Source organism: Mustela erminea, chromosome 13, assembly GCF_009829155.1.
Source record: "Mustela erminea isolate mMusErm1 chromosome 13, mMusErm1.Pri, whole genome shotgun sequence".
NCBI lineage: Eukaryota > Metazoa > Chordata > Mammalia > Carnivora > Mustelidae > Mustela > Mustela erminea.
This window is the reverse complement of record NC_045626.1, coordinates 45,101,072-45,112,436: the sequence shown is the minus strand read 5'-3', so window position 1 is coordinate 45,112,436 and position 11,365 is coordinate 45,101,072.

Genomic DNA, 11,365 nt, shown 5'->3' with positions numbered 1-11,365 from the left:
AGGCAACAGCAGAAAACAGGCTTCTTGGGATGTGTGTGTGTATGTGTGTGTGTGCATGTGTGTACATGCCTTGGTACACGTGTGATAATCAAAATTACAACTCATGTGGAGCAAATGTATTACACTTGAAAGCAGTAAAAAACTAACAATGGTTACTGCTACAAATTAAGGGGTTCGTGTTTATGGACAAATCACACAGATTGTTTTTTTTCTCAGACACCCTGCCTATCAAAGATAGAAATTCTCTGAGTAATATGTTTGTAATAGTCGAAAGGACACTTCTGTTTGAAGGTCCCTTCATCACCTCAAGAGTGACTAATCCAACACTGAACGCACCGCTGTCTGCTTACAAGTATTTTCTCCTCCCAGCCCTTCCTGCCGCAGATAGGGATACCTTCTTTTCCTCATCCCTCGGGCATGAGAATTTAAGATCATTCTTTACTCATTCCTCACTGATGAGTCATCCCCCTCAAATCCTTTTTGGACATAGGTGAAGTATAAATCATACATAAGTAAAGATAACATTTAATGGGCCACCAAATAAAGTGTCAATAATTATGTCAATCCTTTCCTCTCTATTCGCTCCAAGTCACCCTCCCGGTCGAGGAATTTATCCCAGAAATATTTATCTGAAGCATTTCCTCAGGGGCCTCCTCCACCCACTGCCTATCACCTCAGACCAATCTTCCTGTGTTTCTCTAGCTGGTGAGCACAAACACAGCCACTTTGTCATCCCATGACCAAATCATGTTTCTGAGTCTCTTTTACGTTTGACTGGGGTTCAAAGGTAAGAAGCAGGGTCTTCACAAAGTACCACTCTTCCTACTTCTTTCTGATGTCTCAGGACCCTTAGATACAACCACATATGGCTCCCTCACTCCTGGGCCTACACAGTGTCTTCCTCTTGAATGTGAAGGTGGAGAAGACATCCTCCTCTGAGGGCCCTGATGAGGGAGCCACAGCCCTCCAATGTTGGAGGCCATCACGCTCAGTCTCAAGCACCGGTCTAGCTCCCTCTAACTGTCTTTCTTCCAAGGGGAGAGGTGGTCAAGCAGGTCTGAGAACGGACCATCTGTCCTCTGCAGCTCGAAGACAAAGCAGAATACAAAACCAAACAAAACTATGCTCATCCACAGTGGGACAAGAATATCTCAGGCCCATGTTGTCCGTGTTCATGTAGTGAGTCCAAAGACTTTCTCTCAAGCCTAAGAGAGTAAGATGGGGTGGGGGTGGGGGGTAAAGAAAGAAAATCAACAGTGTCCGGAAGCATAGCTCTGACTACCCTCAAAAACTTGCATTCCCAAATTAAATATTACTTTCACATTTATTTCTTCTCACAACAAATACTTTTCAAACACCTACTATGTGCCAGGCACTGACCAAAACAAAGAGGGGCACTGACCCCCAGGAGCTTAAGTTCTGGTTCTGGTGTTCTGGTGTGGGAAGTAGATAATAAAAAGTCAACAAAAGTTAGCAAAGGCACGTCAGGCAGTGACAAGTCTACACAGGAATAAAACAGGGTCCCAGGCTAGAGGGCCCAGGGGCCTCTTCAGATAAAGCAGCTCCGAGTAAGTGACATCTGAGCTGTGTTGGCAGAATGGGAAAGAGCTGGCCAAGGCTTTGCCTTCGAGTCAATGGTGGGCTGACAAGTTTTCCCAAATAAAAATGGAAGGACGTGTGTTTCACATTTATATTGGTTTGCTAGGCCTGCCATATAAAGGACCACAGGCTGGGTGGCTTAAACAACAGAAATTTATCCTCTTGCAGTTCTGAGGCCAGGAGTCTGAAATCAGGGTGTCAGAAGTGTCACGGCTCCCTCCAAGGTTCTAAGTAAGGAGCCATTCCTGGCCTCTCTCCCAGCTTCTGGTAATCTCTTGGCCTGTGGCAATATAACTCCAATCCTCACATGACATTCTCCCTGTGTGTGTGTATCTTCGAATTTCCCCTTTTATAAGGACACTAGTCCTATCGGATTAGGAGCCCACTTGGTTCCCACATACCCTCATCTTAACTAATCACATGTGTGAAGGACTTTATTTCCAAATAAGGTCACATTTTGAGGTGCTGGTCATTGGAACTTCAACATCTGAATTTGGGGTATCACAAAAAAACACTGTCCTGTAACAGTGTTTCTGTGACGAAAGGGTCCATTTGGGTGGGTGTGGGGGACAAGATTTGCCCATAATGATCTGACCAATTCTTTGGGACCAGGGCTGTCACCCCATCACCTAGCCCAGCGCTTACTATCTGAATGAATGCTTGTTGATGGTTGATTAATGGTACATTTTAGGCTAAAATTTAAACATGTATGTGTTGTTGTGTGGAGGTAGTCTGGGATTTGTTTGTGCGCCAGCAACAGATCTCATGCTTAGCAGATAGGAAAGGCTTAAATTGTTTCAGGGTCTGATATGATTAGTAACTGTTCCCAGAGACCATGTAGGAAAAAAATAGCTGGCATCTGACGTGGAGCCAGCCCCTTTGTCTCCAGGCCTGGCTCCCAGAGGCAGCGGAGCTGAGGAGCTCGGGCACGGCTGGCAGAGGTCATATTTGTGGAAGATCCTAGAAAAGATCACGGTGTAAGGACAGCGGCGAGGATGCATCCAGCCAGGCCTCGAGGCAGCTCAGCCTCCTTGCCCGGCCTGGGGACACACAGCTGCCCTGTGCAACCTCAGAGGGGCGAATTCCCCCACATCAGAGAAGCAGCCCTGGGCTGCTGAGCGGAACCTGGCCAGCAAGGAAGCCGCTGGTCCTGGCAAACAAAAAACAATGCCCCAGGCAAAAACAAAGCAAGAGGGAGCTTGGAAAAGCTACATTCGGAGGAGCCACTGCCTCCCTCCACCAATTTTTCAGTCCAATATCAAATTCTAAGCCTATGCAGGGAAAACACCATGGCCAATTCCTTGAGCCTAAATTCTCTGTGATTTGACATTCCTAGAAAGCTTTTCCTCTCCTTTCTGACGATGTCCTCCCATTGCGTATCCTACCCTGTGGCCAGCGAATCTGTTTTCCAGTATTCTTCAGAAGAGCAACACAGACAACCACAAGATCCTGTGTAATTTAATGAGGATTTGTGTTACACAGAATTGCACTTTTAAGTGCCATTTGTTGTTTTTCCTATCTTTTTATCTCGGGAAATGAATTGCTTATGACAAGCTACCCTTCATTGTTGAAAATGACATTTTATGTAAACACAGAAATACAAAAATCTCTTGTGAAACATAGGTTTAACTCATTTTTTCATTTCCCACTGCCCAGGAACTCGTGGACCTGAAATCAGTTGTGCCTAATGAGCCTTCTGAACAGAACAGTAACTCTACAGATACAAACAGAACAAGGTCCGGTGAAAATGTCAAGGAAAAAATCTAGTCAGAGTTAGACCAGAGGGGCTAAACCAGAGATTTTATCACTCTTACGCTGACAATAATAATAGCTAGAATTGACACTGAGTTTTTTCCATGTGATAGGCTATGTGCTAAGTGTTTTTCACCTGCCTTATCTCAAATCCCTAAAAAATATTCGCTTCAAAACATTATGTAACTTGCCCATGCTCGTGGTTAGCATCGGCAAGACTCTAGTTTGTCTTATCTCCAAATGTTATGCTTAGTCCAACATACTACAAAAATAAAAATAGGGAAAAAAAAACCCACAATTAGAACATTAGTCAAAGATTAAACACTATAGGAAAAATACCTCGAGCCTATTCCTTTAAAAAGTTAATTTATAAAAGGAACTTCTACAAAAGCCAGGAAGCAATGTTCCAGAAGGGAAACTGAGGCATAGGATTTGTAGCCACGGCTTCTTAGAACTCTCTTAGAAACACAAGTGCATCAAAAATACCATGTTGCAATATTTTTGAAGGTAAGTTCTAGAAGCACTGGAGACTTATAATGATAAAAATTACATGATAACCTTTTATGCAACAGGCTTATTGAACACACCATTACGTTAGTGATGCCATTCTAAAAACAACTAGTCGTGCTGGGCTAAATTTTCCAAGAATGCAATTTAAGCCCACAGTAAGGTATATTATAAAATGAATGGAATACTGTGGTTCAAACACGGCCCTCAGAATGGTCCATCTGTGGACCTTATCTCTCCGATTCTCATTAAACAGTGATTTCATTTCTCTACATCATCACACGCTCCACTCCTGGGCAGTCGTTCAGCTGCCTGGCTAGTCTCACAACACATGCAAATATGAATTAAAGGCGGCCGCACCACAAGACAGAGGAGAGTTTGCTGATACCCTTCCCAGTGTGAAGCATGGGGTCCCAGCCATCACAGATGGGAAAAAGAAATTGGTGGTCCCAGCAGGCCTTCTGCTTACTACCCTGAGGCCTCATTTGGAGCATGGCAGTCAGACATAGGCGCACATATACACGCGTGCACACGCGCACCTACACACATACAGTTGTAAACCGCTCCACCCGCCCCCCTCCCCGTTCCAGGCACTGTAAGGTTAAAGATGTGTTTGGACTCTCTGAAAATAAAAATCCCAAAGCCTTTATGGCTACCTTGTCACTGCCTCTCATTGCTCCCAGTAAGACACGTCAAAGAAGGTATGTTTTCCTCATTAGACTTCGGGCAAATTGGAGTGTGAAATGTAACCATTTGTCCAGAGCCGGGAGGAGAATCAGAGACAGAAAACAGAAGCAGACATTCTCTGTCCTCTGACCTCCTCCACTTTGCACCTTTCCTACAGCCTGACGCAGATTCTACAACATAGTCTGGGGATTTGTGAAGTCCTCTCTTCTCCTCTATGGGACAATCCGCTCCTTAGGCTGCAGGGTGACTTCCGGTTCGGTTTTGTGTTCTCCCCACAACATGGTTCCCTCCAGGGTCACTCTATGTGTGTGTCTTGGACTGGGATAAGAGGGTCGACAAGATACAAATAGAGATGTTGAATGGATCTGGGCAGCTCCGGCAAGAGAGGCTGTCAAGGACAGGCTGTCAAAGAGAGGCTGACAAAGCCTCAACATGAGTGACTTTGCTTTATGGGGCACCAAGTCCTTCACATCTGTTTATTGCCAGTCATCAGGAAATGGAGAGCGGGGAGCATATGCTAGAAAGAGAGAAAATACACTTGGTAGCGGCTGCTAAAGAAGCTAGTGAGAGCTGAAGTAATGGGTGAGGCAGGAGCCTGACATGAGAAGCACTGGTCTCCACTGGCCTCCTGGGAGCTGTGAGGTGGCTCCTGGAAGTACTCATTCTTTCAGTTCCTGGGAGCCCTGGGGCCCTAAACTCATGTCCGCCCACAGGAAACTTCATGGGGGTCCCATGTTCCACTGGCTGAGATTAGTCTAACCCTGGTCCAGGTAGAGGTCAGAACCAGTTGTGAACTGCCCCAGGAGGGGTCCAAGTCAGCAGGTGTTTATTATTCTGTGCTTAACAGCCTGGCCTGTGAGTGTCCGGGGCCAGCCACAGAAGAAGCCCTCGTGGACCTTCCAGCCCAGCCAAGCCATGGATGAATACAGCATGAGCCAACTTCAAGGGAGTAGGAGAACCTCCCAGGAGAAGAACAATCTCCCAGAAGAGCACAGAATTATAATAATAAAATGGCAGTTATTTTAAGCCAGAAGTTTTCAAGTGCTCTGTTAAACTAGAATGTACCCAGAATACTGAGCGTGATGCCAAAACAAAACAAGATTTTGCAAGGCATGGCGGGGGTAAGGGGGTGGTGAGTGTTTTGCATCAAGAGTGAGTGTATTCTGCATGTGAGAGCATATTAGCTACTGAGGCAACATGTAGGTTAAGGTAACTACTCTTTAAAGATGCCCCCTCCCTGGTGAATAATACCCTAGGGACCTAGCACAGTCCCCTTCCCCAGTGAATGTGGGACCAGTACTAAACACAGCAGCAGTCACCTGGTGTGACTCCCAAAGTTGCTATGTTATGAGAAACCTTGTGGCTTTTGCTCTGGGAGAAGCCATCCACTGTAGAACACTGAGCGTGCCATGTTAAAGAGAAGTCCCATGGAAAGACAGAAAGTTGCCCAGCCAGCCCTTTACAGTGAGGTGGCAAATGAGAGAGAGAACAAGTCATTAGGATATCTGGTCCAATCAGGCCTCCAAATGACCCCAGCTTCAACTCTGTCTGTCTTCAATGACAGGAGACACCCCAGAAAGGAGCCTTCAGCTGAGCCTAGTCAACACACAGAACTTGGAAAGATGACATAAAATTATTTTTAAGCCAGTAAGCCTTGGATTGTCTTGTTGTGCAGCAAGAGGTAACTGAAAAATTGGGTTTGTACAACATAAGGATCTCAGACCTTTTGGTTCTTTCATATATAGATAACATCTTCTGCTTAGAACAAATGCAGAGTCTGATATATCCTCCATATGACCAAAATGTCAAAAAAAAAAAATCATTCCTATAACAGGTCATAGGAAGAAAACAGAGTGGAAGAATGACATTGATCATCTATCAAAAGAATTTATGACATCGGTGAGCTATTTCTAGTACAGCAATGAAAATGGGACAACTAGATATTTGGGTCAAAGAACCAAGTGGTCCAAATTGACTTGGACTTGTGGGAAGCCTGAATTAGGTGAGGATGGAATCATCAGACCTTAGTTTCCAAGTGTCCATGGTGGCCCACTTATAAGAAATTTCGCCCAGATACCTTTCAGATTACAAACCCAGCAAATCATGCAACATCAAAGAAGTTCCTTGATGATGCAGAAGACCAGATCGTATTGCAGAGTTGAACTAAAGGAGCTGCTATGGGAAAATAGTTCCTGGGTGGTGTTAGGTGGTTTAAGGAAAGGCAGTAAGCTTAGAAACCATGACCAGCTATGCAGGATAGGGGGCCATGGGCCTCCACACCATGGCAGATCTCCTTGTCCAGCCAAGCCTTGGGTCTGTCCCCTATTGTCACTTGTCTCTCACTCAGGTGCTTCCATGTTCTTTCATCCCCACCCATCCCCAATTTTCTCAGACATTTCCAATATCAGAGGCACATACCCATTCTAGTAAAGGTACTTTCTAGGTGATTTAATTCTGTAACTTCATATAGAGGTGATTTAATTCTGTAACATCATATAGAGGCATCGTGTGATAGCTAGACGTTGGGCTCTGGAGTCAGACTGACCTGAATTTGAAATCCTGCACTACCACTTACTAGCTATGAGGACATGAATAAGTGATTTTACCTCTCTGAGCCTCAGTTTCCCCACTGGTAAGATGGGGATAATAATGTTGCCTACCTAATGGGATTCCTGAGACTATTCAGTGCCCGGAAAATGCTTAGGCCACTGAACACACTCAAATATTAAGTATTACATTATTCTTGAAAAATCGTGTATTTTTTCTTTCCTCTTACCTCCTCCAAAGATTCGTACCTCCTGAACTAAAATGACTAAAGGAGAGGAAGAGAAGTTTGTCAGCCTAGTTCCCCCACAGCGTCATTAGCCTGGGTCCACAGAGGATTTCATTATTTTGCAGATACTTCAACCTGACTCTGGGAAGGGGCCTTTCGCCTCCCCTCTCCTTCCACGTCCCCCTCGGCCTCCTGAGAGAGAGCAAGGAGACAGATACTGCAGAAGGACTGACCGCCAGCATAGGAAGAAGTGAAACACTGGAGGTGACAAACCAAAGAGTAGACGGGCAGGAGAGGAGCCCGGGAGGGATGACAGAGAAGAAAGAGGGGGGTCCAATGAGGAAGAGCTTCCTGTGCCTACGACCAGAATGCTGGACCAGGGCCCAGCCCAGCCAGCGAGGCACACAGTTGGAAGCAAAAGCAGTGGAGCAGAGCAGAAAAGCCACCCAAATCTCTAGCTCCTCTTGAGGGCTTCAAAATGATTTGGAATATATTATGAAAAATCCAAATATGGGAACTCAAAGGTCCTGCAGTGGATGCTTGGCTGGCTAACAGCAAGACCCGTCTGCAGCAAAGATAATACTGCCTATGTCCTCTACATGGGGATGGCCGGGGCACACTGTTGTTTTCTACAGAGTATGAAGCACACATTTAAGGGGGGGGGGGTATTTTTAGACTACAGATCAAAATTTGGAGAGGAAATGAGAAATAGACTCACTGACTTTATTTGCCCCAAAGGAGTCAGACATTCCTGATAAACACTCTTCTCCAGCCTCGTGCTGTCTTGCTAAAAAGCCAGCAGTTCGTCAGGAGGTGCCTTCTTGCTTCCATTCCAGCCTGGTGTTCTCAGTCATTTCCCAGCTTCCGGCCAGCTCTGCTCAGGGGAAATCCTGCCCACAAGAACGATGGAGTAGTTGGGGCTGGTCCCCTCAGCTGCTGGCGTCAGCTGGTCACTGTGACATGACTCAGCTTCTGCATAGTCTGTAGATTTCTGCTTTAAAAGCAGTGTATTAGTCGGCTCATGCTTTCATAACAAAATACCATAGACTGGGGAGTTTGAGTAACAGAAATTTATTTTCTCACAGCTGTAGAGGCTGGAAGGTCCAGATCAGGGTGCCAGCCAATTCAGGTCCTGGGGAGGCCTCTCCAGCCTGCAGACAGTGCCTTCTCACTGTGTCCTCACGTGTCAGTTCTCTCTCTCTCTTCTTCTTCTTCTTATAAAACCACAGTTCCACCAGCTCAGGGCTCCACTCTTATGACCTCAGTCCCTCCTGAGGACTCTATCGCCAGATATAGTCACCTTGGGTAAGCCAACATACGAATTCGGGGAGGACACAAACGTCCAGTCCCAGCACCCAGACTGGCTGCGCATCTATCAGCCTTTCTCTAGCTCTTTCTCCTGCCCATCATGGCTGCTCTCATGCATCCTTGCCTCTCTTTGGTGTTGGGTCCTTCACTGTCAAAAGAACCAATGGAAAAGCTGAAGGGTATTTATCAACAAACTTCAATTCTCACATTGGGACAGTGGTGTGGCCTCCCCCAGGGACTATCTCCTTTTGTTTCCATGGGATCCTCAACAGGTGATGTTAGCCTCATTTTCTAGATGAGGAAACAAGGCCAAGGGATGTTAACTGGCTTGTACAAAGTTACACAGACAGTGAATAGCAGAGCAGAGCTCAGGCGAGGTCTGCTGGAGACCAATATCCAGATAATCCACAAAACTCTTCACCCACCTTTCTGTCAATGCCGCCACCGCGGAGGTTCAGCACGTCCTCATCTCTCACTAGGAAACTGGCAGGACATCCTCACTCTTCCTCCTGGGTCCTGTGCTACTCACTGTCAACTGTTTGCAGAGCACATTGTAATTAGACTGGTGGTATTGCTTAGCTTAAAAACTCTGAAGCTGTGACATGGCACCAACAAGCTCACCCAGTGGTCAGATAATGGTTTCTAAATACCATTCTTCAATAAAATAAATACCACTAAATAAATAGCATTATACCAAAATAAATGCCAACAAATACCATTCTTCAATAAAAGAAACCAAGCTTCTGTGAAGAAATGGCTGATTCTAGAGCTGAGACAGGGTAAAAGATAAGGTAAGGTACAGCAGAGTTGGGAGCATCCCGTAAGCCAGAAAGTGTGGAAGTGCACAGAGCGCACACAGAAACACACACACACAATGATGAGGCCATGTCAAAACAACAAAGGAGACTACCTGAAAGCCTTTCCAATGGCCAAAGCTAGAGTAATTTTTAAAAATTAAGTAAATAACAATAGCATTGGTTATGACCAAAAAATTACTGAAATAATATCCATATAAATATGTATATATTTATATATGTATAATATATGTATGTGTATATGCATATGTTTATATATTATACACATATATTTATATATGTTTATATATGTATATTTATGTAAATATAAATATATATATATGGCTGAATAAGTAAAAAGGGGTAGAAGGGACAAATAAATTTCCTTACAGAAGAATTTCCAAATAATAAATCTAAAAGAAATGAGCGAAATAGAAATCTCCACTAGAATACCACAGTAACTGTTGCTGCAGGCAAGATCCTCTGATGAACATTAAAATTAAAAGGTGAAACATTAAGGAGAAACAATATTTTGTGTAACCTCAAATTATCTTCCCTATAATATTTATTAATTACTTTGGTGGTTTTAACATATGTGCATAAATTCTTTGGTACTCCTCTCTCCAGAAAGTGCAGTTTAGTTCCCCTCACTATGAGTGTGGTCTGGACTTAGTCACTTCTAAAGAATGGTGTCTTAATCAGTGGTCAGATTAAGTTTGGGCTGCTAGAACAGAATATCACAGATAAGGTAGATTATAAACAAGAGGATCTTACTTCTCAACAATTCTAGAAGCCGGAAGTCTAAGATCAAAGTGCCGAGCAATTTTGGTGCCCGGTGGGAGCCCACTTCCTGGTCCATAGATGGCTGTGTTCTCACTATGTCCTCACATGACAGAATGGGCAAGAGAGCTCTCTGGGGTCTGTTTTTCAAGGACACAATTTCATTCATGGAGTCCCTAGCCTCTTGACCTAATCACCTCCTAAAGGTCCCATCTCCTAATACCACCACACTGTGGGTTAGGAGTTCAACATAATGAATTCTGGGGGACGTGAACATTCATTCCATAACAAATGAAAGGGAAAAACAGTACATTTCAATGGAGTCATCTAACAGATAGTGGTCAAGGTCATCATCACCAGTCATAAGTCATGCTGATCTCATGTATCCCCTGATGAGACGCACGGAGAGAGCACTTTACCTCTATGGTATTCTTCCCCAAATCCATAACCCCAGCCGAATCATGAGAAGATACCAGATGAACTCAAACCAAGGTTATTCTGTAAAGACCTGACCCACACTATTTTCAAGAGTGTCAAGGTCATGAAGCACAAGGAAAAGACTAAGAAACTCTCACAGTTGGAGGATATAACAGCTAAATGCCGTGTTGGGTCCTGAACTCAATCCTCATACAGAAAAAGTATATTAGTGGAGCAACTGGTAAAATGTGAATAAAAATCTGTGATTTAGTTTTAAAAACAAGCAAAACACCTTGTAGTGTTTAAAGAGCATACAAAGTGCTGGAGCTGGGCACAAGATGTAACTCAGACGCCCCTTTGCCTTCTCTTGCCACCTCCCATCCTGATCTCTACAACTCACCAAACTGGGGGAAGCCCCTGAGAAGGCTGAGCTAGTCAGACCTTCTCACCTTTTCTCTTAGTGCAGCCTCCCTGGAATGCCTTCTCCCTCCTGCTCCACACAACTTCTCATCCATTTATCTGATCATTAGTTTTTAATTTTTTAATATTTTTATTTTTTAATATTTTATTTATTTATTTATTTGACAGAGAGGTGAGAGAAAGCATGAGTGTGGGGAGGAGCAGAGGCAGAGGGAGACGAAGACGCCCCACTAAGCAAGGAGCCCGAGGTGGGACTCGACCCCAGGACTCCAGGATCACGACCTGAGCCAAAGGCAGATACTTAACCAACTGAGCCACCCAGGGGCCC